Source organism: Kryptolebias marmoratus, linkage group LG23 (genome assembly GCF_001649575.2).
Source record: "Kryptolebias marmoratus isolate JLee-2015 linkage group LG23, ASM164957v2, whole genome shotgun sequence".
Taxonomy (NCBI): domain Eukaryota; kingdom Metazoa; phylum Chordata; class Actinopteri; order Cyprinodontiformes; family Rivulidae; genus Kryptolebias; species Kryptolebias marmoratus.
The window spans coordinates 11752728-11780664 of NC_051452.1; the positions used below are offsets into that span (position 1 = coordinate 11752728).

The 27937-nt window shown below is 36.9% G+C and overlaps 2 protein-coding genes across 2 annotated transcripts in view; one reads left to right on the forward strand and one right to left on the reverse strand.

Annotated features, from left to right (window-relative positions):
- LOC108244131 (NLR family CARD domain-containing protein 3) overlaps positions 1-27937 on the reverse strand; it is a 1204881-nt gene that overhangs the window by 127161 nt on the left and 1049783 nt on the right. The window lies entirely within an intron of this gene.
- The window catches only part of LOC108244155 (double-stranded RNA-specific editase 1), a 92634-nt gene continuing 70351 nt past the window's right edge, over positions 5655-27937 (forward strand). The window contains exons 1-2 of the mRNA XM_037973839.1: positions 5655-5719; positions 26434-26479. The gene's annotated coding sequence lies outside the window, so the exon portion shown is untranslated. The remainder of the gene's footprint in view (positions 5720-26433; positions 26480-27937) is intronic.

The following is a 27937-nucleotide window of genomic DNA, read 5'->3' on the forward strand; positions in this document are numbered from 1 at the left end:
TATATATATATATATATATATATATATATATCGCACAGGTACTCATCAGAAAGTATGATATCAGAAGTAAAAACTGTTCACCTTGACTATATAAAATGGTGTAGTTTGAAAGAGTTTACTCCAGTAGTTTTCCAAATATAATGGTATGCAATTATAAAATGTGGGTATGCACGCATAAACAAAACACTTGGCTGATTCTGTTTAAAATCTTGTAGAAGCTTGAGTCACATGGTTGACCTACATCAGGCTGGCTGAAGTCTGTGTGAGTAAACATATATGACAGCATAGCTTCTGTTTGGCTTCTTTTAGCTGTGTTATGCTTGTTCTAACTTAAACAACTCAGTTTTGTCAACAAAGTCAACACTCCAAGTAGTGACACCGCATTTTCACAGAAAATGCAATTTTTCAATTAAAAAAATTATTTGACTAGAAACGTTGACTAAAATTCATCTTGATTTTAAAAACCAAATAATCAGCTAATTACAGAAAAGCTAAATTCAGTCATTTAATAGTCATAAAACTATATTCAGATTTAAAGAGGACCTATTATGCAAAATTCACTTTTTGCACATTTTTGTACTTCCATTTGGTTAGTTATTGCTTCTAGAAACAGTCCAAGTAAAAATAAATAAAATAAACCACCCAGCTGTTTTTTGACAATAAGTAAATGTTTTCTGGTGTCTGCAAAACAACATGTTTCAAAACCCTCAGGATTGTTGCATCACAATCCCCATTACCTAGCAACCCCAAGTTGAGCCCAGCACCTCACTTAGCAACTCAAGTGGAGCTCCAACCACTTCATTACAAGAAGACCATCATGTTTGTTCTGCTGGTTTTACCGCTGCACAATGTCTGCTGGAAAAGTAAAATATTTAGTTGTCGGCTGCAATATAGAACATGTGTCCATGCATGTTCTCCCAGTCACAGAGAACAGAGCTGCATGGCTTCATTTTATTTTTGATGGCAATGTCCCTGCAATATTACCAAAGAAAGTTGTAATTTGAACAGCTCACCTGTCCCAGAAACACATCTCTGTTGAATTCATGGCAGGTTTGTCTAAACTAACATTAGAACTATGTTAATAAAAGAGAAGAAAAGAAAAAAACCCAAAACTCATCTTTACCAGGCAGCTGTTCGAACACTGTTCGGGTTTGGACCTGCTGTTTCATATGGAGGACCGAAAGCAACACAATCAAAAATAAAAGCAGAAATATAAATATATATATATATATATATATATTTTACTTTTGCCTTTTTCTTACACATACGTTTCATCAAGTAATGTTTATATTAATCACTGTGTGCATTTCTGCCTTAGTATGCAAATGATGGGCTGTCTTCTTGGTCCAGCTCCTCTCCTATTGGTCAATAACCAGGAAGGAACATTGTGTGGTTTTGGGTTTTCTGTTTCAGTTATTGTCTTCGTGTTTTCTGTTTGTTCAGTTATTTTTTGTCTTAGTTTTATTCTTATGGTTTGTGTCTTGTTTCCTGTCACTATTCACTCTTCCTCAGTTACTCACTTGCCTGTCAGCCACACCCATCTACACCAGTCCTGTCTCTGTAATCATGCCACCTGTTCCCACTTACCTCTTCATCCTCAGTGTTCAAAACCCGGTCACTCCTTCCATACCTCGCTGGTTCATTGTTTGTTGTTTGTTGTGTGTGTGTGTTCCCGTCCTGCCTGTTTCCGTGACAGATCCTGTTCCTGCTCCAGTTTGTATTTTTGTTCTCTTCTTAGTCTTTTTGATTGAGTTTATGTTTTTATTTGTTTGCTGCCACATCAGCTTTTTGTTTTGTTTAATAAATTAGTTTCTTTTTAAAATGAGTCTGCGCTCTGGGTTCGTCTCCGTCATCTCCACCCCCCCATGACAAGCCGTTTCAGGAGAACGCCTCATTTGAGAGGAAGTGAAGTCTAGCAGAGATGTCTCAGACAGCTGCAGAAGAGTTAAGGCACGTTGGTAACTTAGCTGACAGCAACACAGTCAGTGATGACTAATTATTGTTTCCTTTTCCAAACCCCCAGAGCGCAGAGAAGGCGCGCTTTAATACCGCTCACACCTGTGCGCGCTCCCTTGTGGGGGCGCACCCAATCGCTTTTCAGCACGGCACCATCCGTCCTTCTTTCAAATTGTATCAGTTCGATACGCCTTTCCCCACCTGTAGCTGACATGCTCTGGTGATGGCCAGTTAGTCGCTTTTTTGCCTCCACCCTAAAATCTGACCATTTTTTATCCACCTCGGCCCCGGTCCTCTCTGTCCCACTCACTGAAATAACAGTGGTAACATGCTGCCGCTCACAACACTTCCTTTTATTTGTCACACCATGACTGCGGCTCCCAAAACTTACAGTGTCTTGCGAAAGTATTTGGCCCCCTTGAACTTTTCAACTTTTTGCCACTTTTCAAGCTTCAAACATAAAGATATAAAATTTTTATTATTTTGTGAAGAATCAACAACAAGTGGGACACAATCGTGAGGTGGAACGAAATTTAATGGATTTTTAAAACTATTTTAACAAATAAAAAACTGCAAAGTGGGGCGTACAATATTATTCGGCCCCTTTACTTTCAGTGCAGCAAACTAACTCCAGAAGTTCAGTGAGGATCTCTGAATGACCCAATATTGTCCTAAATGACTGGTGTTGATAAATAGAATCCACCTGTGTGTAATCAAGTCCCCGTATAATTGCACCTGCTCTGTGATAGTCTCAGGGTTGTGTTTAAAGTGCAGAGAGCATGATGAAGACCAAGGAACACACCAGGCAGGTCCAAAATACTGCTGTGGAGAATTTTAAAGCCGGATTTGGATACAAAAAAATTTCCCAAGCTTTAAACATCTGAAGGAGCACTGTGCAAGCGATCATATTGAAATGGAAGGAGTATCAGATCAAAATCTACTGAGACCAGGCCGTCCGTCTAAACTTTCATCTCAAACAAGGAGAAGACTGATCAGAGGTGCAGCCAAGAGGCCCATGATCACTCTGGATGAACTGCAGAGATCTACAGCTGAGGTGGGAGAGTCTGTCCATAGGACAACAATCAGTCGTACACTGCACAAATCTGGCCTTTAAGGAAGAGTGGCAAGAAGAAAGCCATTTCTCAAAGATATCCATAAAAAGTCTTGTTTAAAGTTTGCCACAAGCCACCTGGGAGACACACCAAACATGTGGTCCTGCTTTTCTTCAGCAGGGACAGGGTAGATGGTTAAAATAGATGGGAAGATGGATGCAGCCAAATACAGGACCATTCTGGAAGAAAACCTGTTGGAATCTGCAAAAGTCCTGAGACTGGGACAGAGATTTATCTTCCAACAAGACAATGATCCAAAACATAAAGCAAAATCTACAATGGAATGGTTCACAAATAAACGTATCCAGGTGTTAGAATGGCCAAGTCAAAGTCCAGACCTGAATCCAGTCGAGAATGTGTGGAAAGAGCTGAAAACTGGTGTTCACAAGCGCTCTCCATCCAACCTCACTGAGCTTAAGGTGTTTTGCAAGGAAGAATGGGCAAGAATTTCAGTCTCTCAATGTGCAAAACGGATAGAGACATACCCCAAGTGACTTGCAGCTGTAATCGCAGCAAAAGGTGGCACTACAAAGTATTAACGCAAGGGGGTCGAATAATATTGTTAGTGCTGGGCGATATGGAAAAAATCCTATATCACGATATGGATAATTTTATATCACGATAACGATATATATCACAATATACCCCAATTACGTACGTTGTCAGTTATTCTCTGAAAAATATGAAAAAAATAATCCCTTTTCTTACCTTTTTCAAGCTTTATTTCGAAGTGTCATTTAACTGAACTTTCACAAATGAGATCTGCTGCAATTTAGTGCAGCAATATATATGTACCTGTTACGACGTAACAGTATCAAATGACAACAGACTCTATTATCTTCGGCCGGCTATAGTTTTCCTTTTCGCAACTTTCCCCGGCTCTTTTACAACTTGTTTGACCTTGCACTTTTTGGATTGTTAAATATTCTTTTTCGTGTTTCTTCTTTAAGTGATAGAAGAGGTTTGTTGTGTTGGCATCAGATGAGAAAATAGTCTAATAGCAGAGTTAGCATTAGCATTAGCAGAGTTAGCATATTACCTTTTTCTGCTCCGTGTCGGACTTCTTGAACCAAATCACAGGGGGGGCTAAATGCGGGACTGTCCCGCCCAATGCGGGACAGTTGTCAAGTATGCGTTACAAATTAAAGGAAGCGTTGTGAGCGGCAGCACATTGTTATCACTGTTAATTCAGGGAGTGGGACAGAGAGGACTGGGGCCAAGGTAGAGAAAAAGTGGTCAGATTTTAGGGTGAGGGCAAAAAAGCGACTAACCGGCCACCGCCAGAGCATGGTGGGAGCTACAGGTGGGGGTAAAGGCATACCGAACTGATACCATTTGAAAGAAGGACGGACGGTGTTGTGCTGAAAAGTGATCGGGCGCGCCCCCGCGAGGGAGCGTGCACGGGTGCGAGCGGTATTAAAGCGTGCCTCCTCTGCGCTCTGGGGGTTTGGAAAGGGAAACAATACATAGTCATCACTGACTGTGTTGCTGTCAGCTAACCTAGCAACGAGCCTTGACTCTTCTGCAGCTGTCTGAGACATCTCTGCCAGACTTCACTTCCTCTCAAATTTGGCGTTCTCCTGAAACGGTCGAGAGCGCAGGTATGAACAATGGATCTGCACATGGATCCTGCTCCTTCCTGGTTATTGACCAATAGGAGAGGAGTTGGACCAAGAAGACAGCCCATCATTTGCATACTGAGGCAGAAATGCACACGTGATTAAAGAAGAGGAGGAAATGTGTAGGGAAAAGGCAAAAGCAATATATATATATATATATATATATATATATATATATATTATTTTTTGCTTTTATTTTTGATTATTTTATGATTATACTTTCAGTCCTCCATAGTTTACTGGTGTCTGACTCGACAAATGTTGGTTCGGAACCATTAAGTGCCCCTGTCTCAAAGTCAGAATCCTCAGAGTTTGAATTAAAAACGATATAAATGTGTGTCAGATCTGCAGTTTTTACGTTTTGAGATGGCACACTGAGTTGGGGGGCATGGCCAACAGGAGATTATTTGCATAGTGATGTAGCCCTAAAACGCTCATTCTGAAATGAGCTCAAAACAGGCAGAACTGATCAGGTGAAATCTCAATATCTGAGAATAATTTTGTGTGTTAAATGTAATGAACATCTTTTTGTATAGCCCACAGACCTATCCTAACTTGTTTGATGAAACATAATAGGTCCGCTTTAACATACTGATGATAAAACATGACACACTGTGCTCCCTACAAGAAACTTAAAAGGCTGCCCTTATAAGTTAAAACAAATCGGATCAATATCAGTGATACTAATTTGCTATCGAATCGATATCAAATTTTAAAGTATTGCACACCATTACCAAATTCTCCTGGGCAGGTTTTAACATTCAGCCAGGTGTTCCTCTGCTCCTGTGTGGGCTGTTTGACCAATCAGCGTGTTGATTAGACGCCCACGTCCTTACTCCTGTCCAATGAGACGAGCCAGCTCTGGCGGCAGCTGAGCCGGAGCGAGACGCGGTTCTCTCTCTCTCTCTCTCTCTCTCTCTCTCTCTCTCTCTCACATGTCTCAGGTTTGGATCCATCTATCCCCGCGGACACCATCCATGTCTTGCCGTCCTGCCGCAGCACCTGCACTCGTCCTGCCGAGCTCATCTCACCGTAAGTATCCGCCGCTGGCTCGCCTTTTGCTGCCAGTTCGTGTCAGAATGCGAAGAAGGTGCGTAGGAACCATCCCCAGCTGCTGCGGGTGCAGTCTGTGGGAAAGCGAGCCGAATTCAGGTCCACCCAAATCAGAATAATATTTAAGAAAAAAGGGCACTTTCTTAAAACGTGAAACTGTTCAGTTAGAAGTTTTAAGTGATTTTTTTGTCTAACGGTAAAGTCAGATTTTCACTCTCTAATTAAGAGTTCACTACACATCATAACAATGAATAGAAAAAGCGTCGTGACTGTGGAGGGGAAAAAAATCTGGATTAACATTGTGAATGTTTTTCTGCAGCACAACAACATTACGCTAAAACTTTAAAGGGACATTCAAACCATTTTGATGTGGGATTATTTGTAAAAGTTATTAACAGTTAAAATGTTGGCAGTTCCATTCACTACCAACACATATTTTGAGGTGAAATCTGATAGTTATTCACCTTTTTTGTTGTCCTAACACTATCTGTGCTAAAGATAATTAAAGGCTTTGCATTCCTTGAAGGAATGACAGCTGTAGCCGTTTTGGTCAAACCTTGTAAATGATATCCAGTGTGATCTTGTGCAATATTTCAAGATCTTGCATGATCTGTTAGCACTCCTGTGTGTTGTGAATAACTCTCAGTTACGACCACACCAAATTTTATTTCAGTAGATTGAAAGAGGTTTGAGTTATAGCCATTTTTATGTTGGCTTAGTTCGATCAGATGTGCCCGCCATCTTAAATAGGATTGACTACGAAAGGTAATCAGTTGTAGAGATACAACCAATGATTACCTTCTGAAAGTTTCACTAAAACATGTTCAGGGATTACAAGATATTTTGCGAACAGAATAAACAAACCTTATCACACACACACAAACACAGAGGCATAAAAAACATAGCTCTGCCTTCAGTGGTGGGCGATAATAAAAAAAAAGTTTAACCCTGAGTTTGTTTTTAATCATTTAAAACAGATTCGCAAAGTTCAGGTGGTGGAGACTTTAAAAAGGTAGCTTATATAAATCATTTGTTTTATCTACTTTTCTTCTGCTCAGGACACTGACGACAGAAATTAGGACAGTAATCTATGAATGAAATTGACCTTAAACTAACTTGTCTTTGAATTTAACAAATGCAGGGAAATTAAATGAAACATTTTTTTTATTTAAGGGCTCCACGTTAATTAAAAAATTGATTTATAGATATTTAGAAACCCATAGAAAAGTTAACATTCATTATCAGACACATCTCACTGTCTGATTTAAAAACAATAAAAAGACATCTGAAAAGTGCATTAATTAAAATATCTACTAACTGCTTAGTTTAGGTCTCTTTAACTTGTGGTGAATATTAACATCTTAGGGAGAGCTGTCATTAATGACTTTTTATTTCAATTAATCAATCAACTAATTTCTCGATTAATCTAAACGACTTATTTCTGTCCCAAAAATTATATTCAACAATTTCACTTCAGTTAGTTTCATTTATAAAAGTCAACTTGTCATTTACAATATGCCACGAAATAAAAAGTAAGCAGGGTTTTGCAAATTAAAGTGGAAAATATGATTTTAAAAATCTAACTCCAACATGGTAAAATAAATAAAATGATCTTACTATTTATGTGTTTAAAAATAAAAAGTCTGAATATGCATCATGATGTAAGGATACTGTTGGTGAGAAATCCTTGTTTTGCAGGAATTCAGTCACACAGCTTTACCTTCAAAAATGTTACAGCAACATTTTAAAAAATGGAATAATGAAGACTGAAACCTTGCCAAATCGTCTTTTAACTTAACCTACACTTTTTATACCATATATAAATTGTATTCATTTTATGGATTTTATATGAATTTGTTTGTTTTAAGTTCATTTAGCAGTTATCGTTATTTATCCAACTAAATGTGTAAACTAGGCAGAAATCAAATAGATACAGTAAAGCAGCACATTGACATACAGGTGTTGTGTTGAGATCTGTTCCCCCACCTAAGTATAGGAGATTTCCAGCCATCGGGATGTGTTTTTCCTGCTACAACGGAGAAAACGGGACAAAAAGAAATCAGGATCTCATCTTTTATACATCCAACTATCCGTCCATCAAAACATCTGCCTCTTGTTCTGGAGTCAGGTCGCGGGGGCAGCAGCTGGAGCAGGGAGGCCCAGACATCTCTTTTCACAGCCACCTCTTCTCTTCCAACTCTTCTGAGAGAACTCCAAGATGTTCCCAGGCCATCAGGGAGAGACATAGTCTCTCTAGTATGTCCTGGGTCTTCCCAGGGGTCTCCTATCAGTTGGACATGCCTGGAACACCTCCCTAGGGAGGTGTCCGGGAGGCATCCTTACCAGATACCTGAACCACCTCAACTGGCTCCTCTCGATATGGAGGAGCAGCTGCTCTACTCCAAGTCCCTCCCAGATAACCAAACTTCTCACACTATCTCTAAGGGAGACCCCAGCTACCCTGTTGAGAAAACTAATTTCTACCGCTTATATCCGAGATCTCACTATTTTGGTCAACCCAACGTTTGTAAAGTTGGGAACATCGATTAAACAGTTAACAGAGAGCTTTGCCTTGCAGCTCAGCTCCTTCTTAATTAGGACTCTGCACTCTTCGGTATGGAGTACCCAATACTGTGGAGTCCTTCTGTTGCTCTCATGCTCCATTTTTTTCTCACTCGTGACCTTAGCAATGAAAACTCCTCCACTTGAGGTAGCACCTCATTTTATGGGAATAAGCAGGAATAAACCTGGAATTTAAAATATTAAAGGTTGATCCTTAACAGGGATTTGAAATATAGTTGAGGAAATATATATTTTGGTATAATTTTGACTAAAACAACCAGATTTCATGCAAGCACACTCAAATCTATCCATGTTATTACTTTATCACATGCACAGATGATTTCTACAACACAGGACTATTAAAGCCACATTTTTGAGCCCAGAGCACCAGACTATTGAAGCTCCACAGGTGAACCTGTGGACTACATAAAGTGAAGTAAACTTTGATGGATAGATATATTTGACGTATGCAGAATTATGACATATGCGTTGTCTGAATAAACAGGCTTTTAAATTTTTAAATCACACATTATTTTGTTTCCTGCCTGCCACCACTAGACATATTTCTCTGATTATATTCCAACATTTATTTGTTATATTTCCATATAAAATGTTTGAGTAAGAATTCCAGAAAGGAAATAAATTTTGCTTCAGTGATCTTTAGCAGCAGGTATTTGTTTCAGTGTATTTTAGAACAATTGAGAGAAGGGTTCCAGTTTGGATTATTTCCCAAATTCCCCATCTTAATTCCCCATGGAAAGTTTCAGGAAATTTACCGGAAAATTCCTGCCCCCTTGTAACCCTGCTGGCACCTCACAGCCCTTTTGTCTGTGCAGCACTCTTGTTGTGCTGTTGTGAGCCAGAGCGTACATGCTATTCTTTAAATGTCAGCTGGCTTGGAGTACTCCGATATTTTAGACACTGCCTTCCTTTGAAAACTTAACCCAGCTTGTTAAAATGCTTTCCAAGCTGTAACTGTTTAGCTGCAGGATAATTTGAAAGTGAAACGTTGCTTGGAAGTAGCCAAGCAGAACTCAACTGACGTATCCATACTTATGGAGCTGAAATTAACAGTTTAAATATTAAATAAATAAAAAGATAAGTTCATACAAATTATGTGTCAACTAAAAATATTGTTGTTGTCTAATTTACATATTTGAAGATGATGAATTTAGCTTTTTTTCACCCCAGCAGTTCTGCTGCAGCCTTGTGTGATTTTAGGTAAGAATTTCATATTTTTGTCAGATTACCTGTGTAATGCATAATTGACAGTGGTGTAAAGGTTTAAATAAAAGTGCATGCATGATATACAGGAAATTTTAAAGATTTAAGCGGTTTTAAGATGGCAGATTTCACTTTAAAAGAGGGTGTGTTCGGAACATATTGACAAGCTAATAATAGCTAGACTGACCAGACCCACTTCTAAAGTGGATTTTACCATTTAAAATAAGGACAGTTATTTAAACATTATTTATTATTATCATTATTCTTTAAACCTTTACTTTACCATCTTTTTTGAATTACACAGTTATTCTGACAGAAATATTATAAAACTGCTACTGGAACTGCCGCAGTCTTTACCAGAGGTTCTTCAGCTAGCTGTGCTTTTTACATTTGCAAATAACCATAGAATTCCATGTAAATACCCGTGTAATGCAAAACTGATAACAGTGGAAAGTTTTATGAAATATACTGCTCCTCGGATGAGAAGCGAAACGTCTTCTGCTACAGAATAGAAGTCCGGTTGTTTTTGTTTTTTAACGTCTTTTGGATTTAACAGATACAACAAAAAAATGATCTTGTTTTATGTTTGACTGGATCAAAAAGAACCAGCATTAAGCCCACAGATTCCAAAAAGAAGCAGAACTTTTTAACATTTTATGACTTACTTACATGAGTTGCATATTATTTTGGAAATATAACTTGAACCTTTTCGTATTGCTTCCTTCTAATAGTGCATGGCTGCCTGTAGTTACCAAGGAAAATCGAGATCCATTAGGACACATCAAAAGTCTCAATGTGGTTTTGAACTTCTACCTCGGTATCCTCCATTCTATTAGAAACTTTTAGTTTATCAGGTTTTAATCTCCCTTGACTCTAATAAAACCTTTTTGTACAATCTAGGGTCGTATTCAGACCTGACACATTTGGTCCGCTTTAATCGAAGCAGAGTTCGTTTCCAGCGTTGGTCCGGACTTTTTGTGCAGGTGTGAATACAGTCATGCAAAATCCGGTGCGGATTAAACAACTGGACCGAGACCCGCTTTTTGAGGTGGTCTCGGTCCGCTTCCAAACGAACTCTGGTGCGGTTCGCTTCTGGTGTGAATACAGACCGGACTTGAACCGAACTAACTACGTAAAGTTGGTTAATATTACAGAACAGCTAACATGAGGCTGTTTAATGTAACTATTACTGAATAAAGAATATTAATATTAAGAAAAATTTGGATTTCATACAAAGATACTTACTCCACCTCTCCTCTCCAGGACAACCCTCACTTTATTATACGCACTTACAAGTAAATATTGTAAATGAACTCTTTGGATCTTTGCCTTCATGTTTTGGCTCCTAGGTGAAGTGTACAGAGTCTTGTGCTAAGGCTGAATGAGAACAACTTGCAATGTGCGATTATTGTTTAATACTGCAATGCCGTTATCAATTGCGGTAAATCTACATTTTTCTCACTCCTCACTTTCTCTTCTTTTTTCACTGTCATCTACACCAGGTATGGGTATCAAGACAGTAAGAGTCCATTGGATCAACCAAACGTATTAACACGCAGAATATAAATGCATGACACTTAAAATATATTGGTATATGTAGAAAAACATGATTTATTGCAGGCCAATCAGTCCTTTGCAATATTGATATTGTGCTCACTGTTATAGTGATGAAGATAAATTTATGATATATCTAGTGTTAGATAACTGACAGAACAATCCAGTCAAGACTCAAAACTAATCGCTTTTGATTATTTTGTGTATGACTCATCTCAGACTGGTTAACATAAGCTACTTCATGCTATTTTTTCTAGTAAATGTAGTAAAAGTTCACCCATAACCTTTAAATACAAAAATAATAAATGGAACAAATACAGTTGGGTTCATTAGCAGAGTGAGGTTCACTTTCTCCAGCTCAGACTTGAAAGACCACTTTTTTAAAAAAAAAATTCTACTTTAATTTTGACATTGGGACTTTAATGTTGAAACGGGAATAAACAAACAAACAAACAAAAAAAAATCCTTTTTTTTTTTTTCTTCTGAGTGTCCCTAATACTCTGTCTTAGACCTGATAGAGGGGCTGGAAATTTTTCTCCTTCCAAAGGGGATGCAGTGCAAAAAGAATCTATGGTACATCAGTCAATTAGGAGTCTAGGTTTCTTTACAGTAACTAGATCTGAGCATTTTGCTGTTATTTATTTATTTATTGCAGATTAAGCAAGAATTGTCAGAATTTTTAATTATAGTACACAGAATAATTAAATATGAACTCAGCATAGGTTGGTATGAGAGACTGACAGTATGATAACCTTTGAGCAAAATTACTAGTTTTATGGTATTAAAACAAAAATTTAAAAAAATATTTCATTTGTCTTTATTGAAAAACAGAAATGCTATTGCACTACTGCCTACAATACATCAAACTATCAGGAGTGGTGGAGACAACGAAGGGGAACCCAGAATGCAGACTCATGATTGCACTAAAAGAACTAATTTATTAAATCAAAACAAAAGCTGGTGAGGCAGCGAAACTAAAACATAAACTAAATCCAAAACAAGGGCAGGAACAGGAACAGGAACAGGAACAAGCAGAACAGAAACACAATGAACCAGCGTAGTAGTGGAGAAAATGACCGTGTTTTAAAAACTGAAGATGATGAGGTAAGCGGGCACAGGTGAGTGATACAAATTGTTGACAGGTGGAGATGGGTGTGGCAGATAGGCAAGTGAGTGACTTAGGAGGTGTGAATAGTGACAGGAAACAAAGACACGAACCACAAGAACCAAACTAAGACAAAGATAACTGAACAAAGACTCAAACAGAAAACATGATGAAAATAAACTGAAACAGAAAACCCAAAACCTGACACAAACACTGCTTATTAATAATTATATTATACTTATAACAGTAAAATATTACAATATTTTTCAGTAGTACTTTTAAATTTTATTGCACAAATATAAGTTGTTTTTAAATAGATTGTTAAAGGGATGGACATACGGTCATTCATCACCAGCAGCTTGTTTAAGGGCACAGTAGGGAGTTACTCACATAAATGTGTGCTGTTCATTTAGAGAACTGAAGTTTCCCCTTTTAGACATGTTTTTACTGTATGTTGTGTACTTTAGAAATAAATTTAAAAATACACTTTTTGCACTTTAAGGTATTTAAATCGTAAGAACAGTATGATGGAAACATTTAGGGCTTTTGATACCGTGAGTTTTTAATTCCATGGTATATCTTGAAAGTGGTTACCAGCTCATGCCTAATCTCAAGTTTTGATTACTAATGTAAACCTATATACTAAGAATAGTATCTCTCTGAGCTACAACTGTGACTACTTGATGACTCAAAATTGTGACCAGTTGGCAAATTACATTTATAATTGATTTGTCCCATATGTCTCCAGAATATTTTGCAACTTTGGCGGGGGTTCTCAAGTTCTGTGTTTGAGTTGCAGAACCATGCAGTCCTGTCACTTTTGGGCAACAGTTTTTTTTCTCTTTTTTCTTAAAATAGTTGCAAAATTGTTGTGGGCATATCCAACCCATCTCTAGATCATTTGAGCTGTATTTTGACAGAAAACATGTCCAGGTCTAAAACTTACATTGATTATAAATACCTGTTTAGATCTGCCTGTCTTCATGGCTGCCTGTGTTTCATTTTAAACATTAAACACATGATATTTACAGATTAGTGTTTAAATGTTGGCTAACATTACAGCACAACGCAAACGAGACTGTTTAATATAATTATAAACTGTTAAAGAATGGATGCGAACACTCCTAATTTTTCAGGGGGGGCTGCTACAGAAAATGAATATATTTTCATGCAACTTTCCTACCATTTTAAGTCACCAGCGAATCCCCCAATAGTCACAGCTCAGTGAGATACCACCTTTAAGACTATCAGTGTCATGATTCCCTTCAAACTGAAAGAGTTTTTCCAAATTTGTCACAATCCAGCCATGTTCTACAGCTAAATATAAACATAGATGGAGTGGTAGTTTAACATTTGGACAAACAAAACCACTCAGTTCAGGTTAAGGATTGATGAAACCCAAAGATAACTTGGGTCTCCACCTTTGCTTTCTGAAGAGAACAACAAGCAGCTTGTCTTGACAGAAAATAGTGAGTCATTTTTTTTTGTGAGTCAACATGAGCACATGCTGTTGTCTCAAAGGAGGGATTTCAGTTTAATTAAAACTGAAATGTGAATAAAGCAGAGTCGCCGACTCCAACAGCCCTCCTGTCATCACTAAATTACTATTTTCTCCTGCCATAAAAGCTCCCTCCATCATGAGGCAAAGACAGACGAGTGTTTGAGATGTTCAGGTCTCTTTTCCTTTTAATGACAGCATCATCATGCTGCTGCTTTTGATAATAGAGGAAGTGGTTTTATCTTAGAGGAAGATTAGTGTTGTACAAGAGGCTATGTGTTGAGTAGGTCTGTGATCCTGATGACAGGTTCTTTCTAAGTAAAGAACCATTTTTACATTTGTTCATCTTCACTGTTTAAGTCTTTGAGGGCACACTGATGGAGAGGTCTGTCTTCTGTGACTCAAAGCTAATATTAGATATGCTTCGTAAGCCAGAGAGGAGAATGAAGGAGAGTGAGATGTGCACAGAGCTGATGGCTCGGCAGATGGCTTCCAAAAACAGCTGAAAGCACACTGTCAGAGGTGACTCTGTCCTATGTGCTTTGTAAATATATGATGTGGAGCAGGAGCAGCGGGTGACGAAATGCTGGAAAGCAGGGTACTCAAGCGAACAAAGGACTTGTCAGTCTGTAAGATTTTACACTGTATCTAAATGACGTCAAGGAAAAGTTTAGTTATGCATGGGCTGATTATTGGTTTCAATGTACACTGTGTTAAAGCTTGAGCATTGTCCTCCTTGGAGGAGGAGGCCGGAAGCTAAGGTCAAGGCAACTCGGACAGTTGTCCATCCACGAGGCTCTAGAAACTACCAAACTATGTCTCAAAGCTTTGGTTACTCGTCTGAGGAGGTACACTCAATATGTGGAAGCCTGGACAATAAACACCACCAGAACTGGGGCTAGTCAACAGATCTGTAGAAGTCCAGCACCCTGAGACTGTACACTAAGAGAAAGGAGGGATGCAGAGAACTAGTGAGCATCAGAGCCACTATACAGGATGAAACAACCAAGATCCTGGAGTAAGAAAGCCCCGAATGATGATCTGCTAAGTCAGTGTTTCTCAGCCTTTTTTGGGCCAGCACCCCCCTATCCATTATCCAGGCCTCTTACTGCCCAACCTTTTTGTTTTGCCTGTTTACATGAATAAATCTTTTTTATTCATGCACTTTAAACATATTATACCTGATCTTAGGTATGGCCCAGAACATCTCTGTGGGTCATTCTCCACCATGTACTGCCTCAATGAGTCCCCCACTTCCTGTGGTGAAGGGCATTCAGATGGATCTTCTGAGTAAGGTCTTGCCACAGCCCTCTCCTCTGCACCTCTCTGTCCCTCTCCCTAATCATCTTCACCTCTCTTGTCCACATTCTCCTCTGTGGTGATTGACTTGCTATGTCTGCCTGCACTAATTTTCCCAAAATGACACAGTTTTGGTCAGCAGAAATTCAAACCGTCCTGGGCACCTAGGTTTTTGTGGCCTCATTAGTAGAATTATTTCTACCTGATGTCATCTCTGGTCTCCTCTACAGCAGCTGATCACTGACCTCATGTCTGTCTCCTTCATTCCTTCTCTGTGTTCTTCTTTAAGTCATATGGTCAAACAAGTATTATTTAATAGCTTTAAGTAAATTACACATCTTGCTATTTCAGTTTTTCAATATAAATAATATTTCAAAATTAATCACTTGGTATTAAGTGGCTGTTTCTACACTTCTAGCTAATATTAGACCAACCTGTCTCCTTCCTTTCTGTCCTGATTCTTTCTCTCCATCCTCACAGCTGAATGACATGCACTTTGTGTTCAGGAGGTTTAAAAGAATACAGCAGTCAAACCACATATAAAAACATGAAATCTTAATTTTAAAATGATATCCTTGTTGGATAACAGTTAGTGATTGGACCCTTCCTCTGATCAGACTTATCAAATTAATCACAACAGCTCTGTAGTGTTATATCGCAGTGGAGACATTTAAACTCCCAACTTTTGTAATTTATCTGCTTTATGATTCACCATTGAGTTCAACAAATGATTACTGTCTGAACAACAAAATAACACAAACAAGTTCCTTTATTTTTCATGTCTGTGTTCTATTGTAAATACTGATCTGTAAACAGTTGTAACCTGAACATTTCCAGGCCTCCTCTTGATGCTCAGACAGAACTTACCTGCTGTCTTTCAACCACTTTGAAAAGCTTTTTTTCATCTTTACATCTTTATCCTTCTCCATCTTTAGCTCTTTGTCATCAGATGACAGTGAATATATATATTCACTTAAAGCTTATATTATACAGGCTTATATTATAAAATTATTAAACCTTTTAATCCAATTGATCCAAATAATGATATATATATATATATATATATATATATATATATTTATTTATATCTCATTATTTGGATCAATTGTTTTAAAAGGTTTAATAATAATTCTTAGCTGTTCAATAAAATCACTTTAGTAGTTCATGACATATTTTGCGAATAGGCAATTATACACACAGGGACTGGCAAAAACATTGTCTGCCATATTTTGATTTTCAGCAGGTGATGTCAATACGTAGTCACATTCCTCCTTTCTACGTAGTGAAGACCTTTTTTTTTTCCTCAAAAAAAACAAAAACACAAAGGGAATTGGAAGCACGACTTGACTCATCTGTAAATCTGTTGTCTCCTTCTCTGCATCTTCAGCTCATTCTTTTCTAGCCGTTTGCATCAATACAGACCTGCTGCCTCAGTTTGTGAGACGCTGATGTGAACGTTTCCTGAATCCTTACTCTTATCAGCACTTTTTTTTTTTCCTTTAAAAAAAAACATTGATTCTTTACTTTTTTTCCGATTGTCTAACATGAGGTCAGGCCCAGCCCTGTGTCTTCTGTAGCAGTTTGTCACCACTTTGATGAAGCACAGGAATCCCTGACCCTCATTAACAGCAGTCAGGCTGTCAATGCAGAGATGTCAGCCTGTAAATCATTTATCACTGTGATTTCTTTTTTTTCCCTCTCACCTGCTGTTTGATGCACTGAGACTGAACACTCATTCACCCAAAGGATTATGTGACTGCAACAGAGGAAGGACTTTTGTTTAAATCATGAATAAATTAATCAGAAATCCATATGTAAGAGCATCTTTGGCAAAATGCCTAAATCTACTGCACTACACACTTTTACTTTAAGGCATTTTTAATTAAATTGTCTGTTAAATCAATACTAGCAATAAAGGCCTGACATTCCTTATAGGAATGTATATCACCCATCGCCTTTTGTGCCAGAGTTTTAAACTAAGATCATCTTTTGAATGTCAAGAGATGCCAGGGCACACTCTCTGCTTAAAATGAATAGAATTACTTTAAGAAAGTTGAAGTGTTGTCAAGAACATAATTAGACCTGCTTGAGGGCTGAAAGATCACGGGGCCAAAACATTGACTTTCAGCTTTGTGCTTTGTACACAAAGATTTCTGCAAATTCTTAAAATAGATAGATAGATAGATAGATAGATAGATAGATAGATAGATAGATAGATAGATAGATAGATAGATAGATAGATAGATAGATAGGTGTTTTACTGACCTGTTGCTAATAAATCTCAGTTGCAAAATGCTCTTCCAGCTTTTTGTTATTTATAACACTTACTTTTACAGCCATTTGTTGCCACTGTCCCAATTTTTTTGAGATGTGTTGCTGCTATCAAATTTAAAATTGCCTTTCTTTCCACAAAATGGTACAGTTTCTTAGTTTAAACATTTGATATGTTTACTGTGTTTATTTATGGATAGAATATGGGTAGACAAACTGATTAATCGATTAATAATGGCTACTTGTAAAACACGGGCAATTGGCAATACCCTTTATAAATACCTAATCAATTACCAAATAGGAAAATGAAGATGCAACCAGATTACTGTAGCCAACAATCAGTTACTTTTAAAGCAAGAATACTTTTTCTTTGCTTTATTTTTAAAAAATTTGCAACTACTTCCAAGGGTTGGTAGACATACTTTTATTTAAGTTAAGCAGTTATTGTTATAGTTTGTTTAATAAAAAATACATATTGATTTAAAAAATAAATTAGTGTGGTATATCAGCCACCAGCTGTCCTGATTTCTTAAGATCGGTCATAGATAAACTCATTTTGGTTGACCTCAAAAATTGGGTTTATGAGATTTTTAAATCATTGTTTCCTGTTTTTATTTACATTTTACACATTTTCCCAACTTTTTAGAACTCGGGTTATAATTGTTGAATAATTTAATGAATTGTTATCCAAGTGGCTGAAAGACGCTTCCTCTGTAGGGTGGCCAGGTTCAGGCTTACAGATAAGGCGAGGAGCTCAGAGTAGAGCCGCTGCGCCTCCAAATCAGAAGGAGTCAGATGAGGTGCTTTGGGCATATAATTAGAATACCTCTCTCAGGAGGTTTTCTAGGCACATCCCACAGGGAGGAGAAACCTGGGACACACCCAGAAGTGTCTGGAAAAAGGATCTATACGCTTTGGCAGTATTGCTAAGGAGAGGGATGTTGGGATTTTTTCATAAACTTGTTACCTTGATGACTCAACCACAGACTTGCAGCAGAAAATTGATGGATGGATAGTTAATTGCATTTCCGGACTGTAAATAAACTTGCTTCGTTCTAACAAGTGTACTAAATCTACTAAATCAGATACTTGTCAGATCCCTTTGTCAAAACAAATGACAAATTGACTTAGGATAAAGAGAGAAAAAATAGGGATTCTAATGGATAAAACAAAAATGTTTTTAAGAAAAAAGACTGAATCATTTTGAAAAAGCAAAAACAAGACTTTATGTTTGGATAAAAAGGTCATAGTAGACTCTGTTTAAGACCCTGCTGAGATTCAGCTTAAACTCCAAAGGGCTGCTGGGTTAATATTTCAAATAATATTGGGCTCCACTGAGGACTGAGGTTGTCAGACATGAAGCAAACAGATCTCTGATTCAGCCTCGATCCTCCACCTTTTTCTGTCAGTGCGATTGCAGCCAAACCTCTGGAAGTGGATCGGACCGAGCTGCAGACTGTTGGCTGCAGTCATGATACGGCAGCAAGGAGGAGGAGGAGGAGGGTAATGTTGCAACAAGCTGCTTACAAAAGCTCTGCTGAGAGAAGCGTTTTTAACCTTTGCCACTTTAGATAAAACAACACAAGTGTCTCTTAATGTGAGGATGTCTTCTCATGTGTGAACTAATCCCACACTGACTCTACAGACTGCCAATCTAAGAAACAAAATTTATAACAGCTTGAAGATGTAATCAGCTCAGGCTTGCTGATTTGTTGTTGGAAATATTTTTACTGGTTTCAATTAATAAAATGATGTATTACAGACTGATTTCAGACATAATGAGAATGGAAAAAATACTTTTTGAAGCCTATTACTCTGTCTTGGAGGCGAAAAACAGCTCCTCCATCACCACCATCTCTGCTACAAAGCTAGGAAGGTAAATTAGATTTGGATTCAGTACAAGGGTTCTAAAATCTAATTATTTGTTTATTTGTGCTATCTGCATAAAGGGATTAGTGTCACCGCTTGGTCCACCACGCTCATCTTTTTGGAGGAGATAATATAAAGGCGGTGTGTGGAGCTGTGTGTCAGTGCGTCAGAACGGGCCAAGCTGTGATTGGACCTCTGGGTGCTGCTACTGCAGGGAGACAAGGTGACTTTCTTCATGTTGACAGTGGGCCTATCCCATCACAGACCTGTTCAGTTCACTGCAGCACAGCTTTCTGAATAATATCTGTCTGTTAAAAACAAAGTACGAAGGGTGTTTTTGTAAATACAGAAATGTTTGTTATTGCTTCAGGCTTGCATCTACATAGAAACAGCATTTTAGGAGCCCCAAAATGCTATTTTTAAAAACCAGGTTCCAGAGTGAGAACATCTTTAAATGTCACTCTTGTGTTTTCATGTGGGCTGCCAAAACACATCCTTTTGAAAACGATGTCATTGTCCCACCTCTAATCCAACTGACGACCCAAAGCTAGACAGACGTAACAATAATGACAAATTACATGCTTGCTTTTGTGTTGCAGTCGCAAAAAGGGTTTTATAACTTTATTGAACTGTCAACAACACTAAAAAGCAAATGTTGCAGAAATAGATCAATATATATCAAGGATACTATTCTGCCCTCACATGCACACTTTGCATAACTTGGTGGATAGGGAACAGAAGACAGTAGGCTGTTTGTTCAGCAAGATTTAGTGAGATTTGTTTTTGTAAAACTGTAAACAAAACAAAAAATGGTAAAAAAAAATATACTACTTCAAATAACTATTTAAAACAATATACAAAAATGTCACTTTTGCAAGCACATAATGCATTACATTATGTGCTTTTTGGTGTATTTTTGTGGCAGTGTTACAGCACTATAAACAGACCTGGCATATTTATTGCTGCATTTGGGTCATTTTCTGTTTCTCCAACACTTTATGTTGTATTGAAAACATTTCTGAACCATACGAAGAAGAAGCATCTGAAAGTCACATATGTAAGTTTTAAAGTTTCTACAGTGTTATGGCAATTTGAAAAGTCCCTTCACTTCTACAGTGAAATAAAATGAAAATCATTGAGAGTTTAGATGTGCACACTCTGGAATCTGTGGGGCTTTGAGAGAAAACTTTAAGTCTTACAGCAGTGAGACACACTGGGTCAAAGAAGACAAAAATTTGTACCTTTTGATGTCCAGTATAAACTGTTTAAGTGTAAAATTTATGGAAATACGAGTTTGATGCAAAATGTTGGAAAGTTTAGCTTTGGGTGTGACATCACTCTCTAAGTTAAACATTCTGCTGCGTGTTTTGATGTATATTTTGTATGCAGGAGGACTTTTGTTAAAGTTTTGTGAACAAACAATGACCTAATAGTAATAAGGGTGCTTTAGTGCGTTTTCATTGGCACCCTTGGTATTTGAAATTATTATGGTCCAATGGTGGAATAATAATTACAGTATAATCTGGTAAGACTGCTGTATGATCTGATAAAGCAGTGATAGGCTCTGTCTAGTCTCAGATCCACATGTTTGTTTAGGCATACGTTTTATACCTGATGCCATTCCTGACACAACCTTTTCTATTTATCGGTGCTTTCGACTGTCACCAGAAGTACACAGAAAGTGCCCTTCTAATGGCTGGTTTAAGGTAGTTTAAAGTTTAAGGTGGTTCTGTGTAAATGGTGAGTCTGTCATTAATGTACTGTAATGTTGAAGTTGACAAGTATGTGACCCTTTCTGGAACACTTTGTCACTTGTGGGCCTCTGTCTGTACTTTTATTTTTACCTTAATGTTGATAAAGCATTGGAATCAGAATGTAAGAGGCACACAGTTTAAGTTTGTATGTGTGTGTGTGTGTGGGTGTGTGTGTGTGTTTGTGTGTCAGGCCCAGTCAGCAGAGTGTGCCCTCGGCTCATCTGCGCCAACCAAGACAGACATTTTCCAATACAGTAAGAGACAGCCAATCAAATAGTCTCTGTGCTGGCGTAATTCAACAATACTCTGGGGACTCATTCAGTAGAGTGGCTGCAGAGATAGAAGCTCCCAACATGACAAAAAACAGTCCCAAAGGACAGGAGACAGAGAAGGGATTGATATTGATACATTTATTATGAGAGCTCAAACTCTGTCAAGGTATAAGAACAAGACAATGGGGCACAGCTGAGTCTGTGATCTATGAGTGCTTTCCTCAGGTTGCAATTACAAGCTTTATATACATATAAAGAGCCTACTGACTCTTAATTACTTTTTATGACTCTTACACTGTTTGAGGAGGCTGTAGCTAACTTGAACCTCAGTTGGCTGCAATGAATTCCTTGTATATTAGTGTGTGTATGAGAGAGAAAATCAAAAAATAGCTGAATAGTAAGATTGTATGAACTACAAGTGAATGTGTAGGTAATGTAACTTGTAGTGTAAAGTAGTTTGAGTGGCAGCAAAGATAAAAAAAAATCCCTGTTTACCACCTTAACTGTGTAGCTTTAAAATTAAGTTTCATGAATAAAAGAAATTTGCAGCGTGCTACTTTAAAAAAATTGTTTGTTTTACAAGTGTTGTAGTATCTAACCACTGCGTTAATTTGTCAATCTGGTCAGATTTAAATGCTACCTATCTACAACAGGTAAGATATTAGTTGTTTATAGGTTTCCCACAGGATCCTACTAACAAAGATCAGAACTACTAAGAGTCAAGGAAAGTAGAATAATGAGTTATTTGTTTGTTTCATATGTTGAGGGTGGATAAGCTATGCTTTATATACTATTGAGCTTGTGTTGGCCATGAGAAGGTGTTTGCAGGTCTGGAAAATAATTGTGGTAATTTATTAATTTAACCTTTTAAACACCTGAATTCCATCATAAGTGGAAACACGAGTTTGGAGCTGAGATCAAATGAGCCCTGCTTGTCTAAAAATAACCTGTCTTGACAGGTTGCTCCCAGAAAACATGAGGCAAATGCTGAGAAGACAAAGAGATAAAGATCATTCAAGGTTAAAGACAAGGCTGTTTAATTATTTAATTTCATTTTTTTTTATTTGTTCTTTTGAGAGCTACACAATGTTTGCACAGTATTGCCTCACAATAGGGTCTTTCTGTCTAGTGTTGGCATGTTGTCCTGTACATGCATAGATTTGGTTTTTTTCTGAGTTCTCTGGCTTCCTATTATAGTTCAATAAAAAAGCATAGTTGGTTAGTTAGTGACTCTAACTTGTATTGGTTCTGCAATGAGTTGGTAGTATGTCCAGACTGTACTGCACCTCTCGTCCAGTGACTCCTAGAGATAGGTACTAGGCCTCTCTTGTGACCTTAAAAAGGATTAAGCAGGAACAGAAAATTAAGGAGTGTTTTTGTTTATGTTTTGCTGCAACCCATCCCAAGAGATAAAAATAAAATAAAATGACAAAATTTAACTGACAGATAACTGTATCATCAAGATGTGTACCAGATACAGTTTTCTAGGATGACTGATATTTCATATTTTCATAAAGTTCCAGGGTTTCCCCCAGTGTATTATAAGCCTGGCGGGCCACCATCGCCACCAGGCTAAGCTCTGCTTGTTTATTGTAAAATATGTCATTTTTTTGTACACGTTTTTTTCTACCCGCATCCCCAAAACAGCTACCTAGATCTATCTCACCCTGCGAGGGTACGCGCGCCAACAGTGTTGCAATCGCGCTGTCCCCGCCCCTGCTCAAAGGTCCCACGCGGTGTCACATCGCCTGGTCGTGCACCTTTTATAACTGCACGATGGACGTTTTCGGTGCTCTAGCGGAGCTGGTACCAGCATTTATATGATCCCTCTATGAGAGATCACAAAGATAATCAAATGGTTCAAAACTCACGGAAGGAGATTACGGCTGCAGCCGATAAAAAGGAGTGTTTATAGAAATATTAGTCCTATGATTGGCGAATCACAACTAAAGCAAATAAATCAATACAAGTCAAACTGAATGCTTTAAGTTGAAACATCCTCTCTGTATCACAGCAAGAAACACAACATTTCTTCCTCCTGAATATGTGCAGCCATGTTTGATGTGACAACCATTTAATCTCTTTTTTACCGTATTTCCACTCGTTACGTAACGTACTGCCCCATTTTTACCGAGAATACTGCTCCGACGTAAGTGCCAAGTATAAACACCTCCACTGTGTGCTCAGGTCCGAGCACTATTCGCGGAGCCCTGTGGGACTCTAATGAGCCCTGAGGCCAAGCCACCTTCAGCTACCTGGAGTTAGCTCGTCGTTGGAGCCGCAGCAATAAACATCGAACGAGCAGATTTAACCAAAAATGGTTAGTTGAGCTGAAATTTAGCGGTGGCTTTACAAGACCGACTACAGTAAGCATGTGTTGTACTTAGTTAAAATATGACGTGTGCTAATTTATCCTTGTTTACCTGTAAAATGATGCTATTAAATTCAGCATTAGATATGTTTTGTTTTGTTGTTACAACATGCAGCCTGTGTCACAAAAAGCACAGTACAGTACAGCATCTCTCTATTTTTCAGTTCTCTGTTGTTATTCATTGGACTTGATGTGAGATGTGTTGGTGCCTTGTTTGCACTTTTTCATTTATGTTAATTTAATTTATTTGTAAATGTGACTTAAATTAGGATTTAAATTTGGTGCAAATTTGTTTTAATTGTATTTTTGTTTAAAAAAGTATTTCAAAAGTGCCTTTTTGTAAAACTGTAGTTGTGTAAATATTGGACACAAATATTTTACAATATCACATAATAAATAGCCATATTTTTAACTTTCCTGTCAACTTTTTCTTACTAAATTGTGATCGGCCAGCGATCGGCTGGCGATCGACCACCTACCACCAGGCTTAGCCTCTTTTCTGGAGGAAACCCTGAGTTCTGAATGTCCAATTTCAATTTTGGCTGATTTAAACTGATTTTTATGAGCTATAATTATAAACATTTTTAAAATCCAAAATAAATCTAAAAATAAAGCTCTCTAGATTACTGAAAAAAGATTAAAAGCTAATAACTTAAATGTTTGTTGATCAGATATATTTTTCATGTTTTTCCAAAATGTTTTCATGTTAATACAGTAAGAACATAATTATCCCATAAAAACAAAAAACATGGTATGATAATATTATTTTTATCTTGTAATATTGTGGGAACATCTTTTCAGTTGTACAAAGAACACAACATCATGTGAAATGTGTATATTATTATAATGTAAAAACATTTTGTTATAAAGTGAAAAACTAAGTTGTAAGAACATAAAAAGACAATATTAAAACAAAAAATAAACATTCTGTTTGAACAGTAAACATTTTACATTATAACATATTGTGGTGGCAGCAACTTATGAACTTTAGTTTTCCAAATTTTGAACACTTTGAAAACCTTCATATTAATTTTATTTACAGTTTTTAGTATTTATATGATTTCATTTTGGGTTCTGAACTTTTTCATCCAAGCAACCATCACACAACTAACTCACCATTCAAAGAGATCTCCAGCTTATTTTGTCTATTTAATGACGAGGCAAAACTAAAATTTAGTTTAAACAGAAGGGTTATGATTGTTAGTGTTATGCCCCGAAGAAACCTGCTAACGTCAAAATGCCTACCAGTGTTATTAAAGCATGCTTGTTTGTGAAGACAATGTAGTGTTTACTACATCTTAATAATACCTTTAAGATAAATAATATAAATGTCATGGCTGCTACTTTCTCAGAGAGAGACTGATTGCAAGTCTATCTGAACAACATGACACCGTATTTTAATTGTGCAAAAAAAAATAAAAATCTCCTAGCTGTCAATCTTTAATTCTTTGTTTTATTGTGATTAAAATACCAACAAAAAACTCATTACTCATGGACCAAAAATCATTTCCAGTATGAAAAAATCACAGTGTCAAAACTACTACATTTTTCCATCAAACTTTTCCTACAGTTTAAGTGCCTGTTAAAAAGATACTGTAGACACAGTGTTTATTGTGTTGTTTTGTTTCCAACTCCTTTAACATGGAGCGCTGAGATTCCCCTCCCCTACCTATTGCTCCTATCCATCATTCAGCTATTTATAGTAACCGAGAGGAGAATTCCCTAAAACTTTTATGGTTGTTAAAATAAACACACAGAGTTGATTTTGTTGGACATTTTATCCAAAGAATAGCCCAATCAGTCGTGGCTTGTCTACTAGAAGAGCAGGACCTGTCTGTTTTTTGAAAGTAATAGTTTTGAAACAAAGGTTTGCCACAAGATACGAGAGTTAACATGTTACCAGGTAAAATATATACAGCCTACTGCAGGCTCGGTAAAGAGGCTAATACCCAGCTAATTAATTAACTAACATCGGGTTGTCAGGCTCTCAGTGTTACTTTACAGAGAGCAGAACAGCAGAGAAGAACAAATAAAAATAAATTACTTTATAATTACATATATATTTACATATTTACATATATAAACTATAGTTAAATCAGAATGTTGACTTTGGTGTTTTAGTTGACACCATAATAAATTAAATGTTAGTTTTACATTTATTTTTAATACTTGTGATTGAGGTAAAATTTTAAAGTCATTAATGTTTTCATCATGAATAAAAATATTGAAAATAAAAAAAAGCTCTTTACAAATTTTTCCTGAGTTCAGGAGAAGGCTGACAGATTTTAAACTGACTGTCAGCATGTTCACCATCCATTGTCTTTATCCACTTATCCACAAATAAATTATGTGATGCATTTGTAAATTTTTGTTTAAATACTGTGAACCTGTGGTAGTTTTGCTCAAGGTTATGATACCGTCCGCATCTCATATAGGCCCATGTCTAAAACTTAAAGTTGACTTCTAATATGAAACTTAAGCTTCATGTTACCAAGCAAGACTCTTTTTGTGACTAAGTATGTATAATGAAGTTGTAACCTTTATTAGTGTCTAAAAATTTATAGAAGAATAGGAGAAGAAGATCTAATGTTAGAAGGAGGAATTTCACATGTAGTTCAGGTTGTCTGTGTGGTGGATGGGGAAGTGCAGCAGCTTCCCCTGCTGGCTGCCTGAGGCATGGCACAGGTTTCTGCAAGCACAAAGAAAGCTGACAACTGGTACTTAGTCAGTTTTTACTAAATTATTTTTCATTAATATGACATTCACATAAAGATTAAAGTTATTGTAATTTTCAGGCTTCGTGGCATAATAATTCAACTATTTATTCTTTATTTTGTTATGTGCTTGTTAAAAACACACATTGCTGCTCAGAACAAACTGTCAAGTAATGCATTTTTATTTTGTCTTATTTCAGAATTTGATAAAAGTGAAGCCTTTGTAGGAAAAGAAGATCAAAACAGGTTGGTTTATTTATTATACTTGTATAACATTTTTTAATATATCTTGAAATATTACGTGCTCAGTAATACAAGATGTAACAAAACTAAGATCTTATAAAATGAATATGTACAGCAGGAGTGCTCAGCATGGTTTGAATTACAAGGGAGAAAGGGACTGTTTGTCCCTCCTCATTAAAACCTGAACCTTCCTAAAGATGTAAAACAACAAGTCGTGCCGGTTGGAATTTTTATGTCCCATATTACTGATAAAACCACATATTTTATTTTTCACATATATTCACAAAAGTAATTCTTGTATTATTATATCCAAAGCTTCTAAAGTAAAACAGACCAACTTAACAGTGTTGTTACATGTTACACACACACACACACCTTCACACACAAACATAAATGCTGATAATTTTACTATCAGCTGAACCTTTTGTACTGAGTTCCTGTTTAGTGATGTCAATATTAGCCACAAGCCAAACAGAACCAAAATAATCAGTGAGGGTGATGGAAACTAAACTTAATTCAATAAAATTAATAATAATAATAAATTCTGTTTATGCGGAAATTTTACAAGGGCAAATAACTACATGATATTTATTACCACTAAAAAGAAAAAGACAATAATATTTTTGCCTGTGAGTGTGTGTGCGTGCGGGTGTGTGTGTGTCTGTCGATTATCAAAGTTTCTCTTGAACCACTGGACAAGTTTTTGTAAAATTTTTGAGAACGTAATAATTGGATGAACGTCTACAACGAATCAACATTTTAAGTCAACCAGATAGTAGTAGTAGTAGTAGTAGTAGTAGTAGCAGAAATTGATTTTCAACACATATTCTTAGCTCTAACAGGTTGCTCAAAAACTTTGTTTAAAGTTATTTGAAGTCAACTCTTTTTGTTAGCAAAATATCTCCTAAACTACCGAATGGATTCAATTAAACTTTTAGGAAATAATCTTTAGATTTATGTCTTCAAGTGACTAACTTTTAATGCCAACCCAATTCAAGACTGCCATCATAGCAAACTGACTTTAGAAAACACAAAAACCTTTTAATTAGCTTTTAGAGTCAGCCCTGTTTGTCTGTTAGCTAAATATCATATGAACCACATCTTATGACAGATTTTAATGAAACTTTCAGAAAGTAATCATTGGATGTACATCTACAACTGATTACCTTTTGACATGAGTTTATTTCAAGCTGGCCACCAAAGCTAATTGTGTGAATGCTTTTAAGCATTCATACCATTGTTTTCCTGTTTCTCTTTCTTATCTATTATTCTTCTTTCACTATTCCGTACGTTTTTCGGCATCTAACTCGTTCCGCAATTTTTTCAGCTATTTCAACCGTTCATATATCAAAACGTTCAGCTCATTAATGACAAGACCGCTATGACTTTTGGTATTGGTGCAATTTCGGCTGTTTCAGATATTTAGCTTTTTCTGCCATTTTTTTCTCATTGAAAATGAAT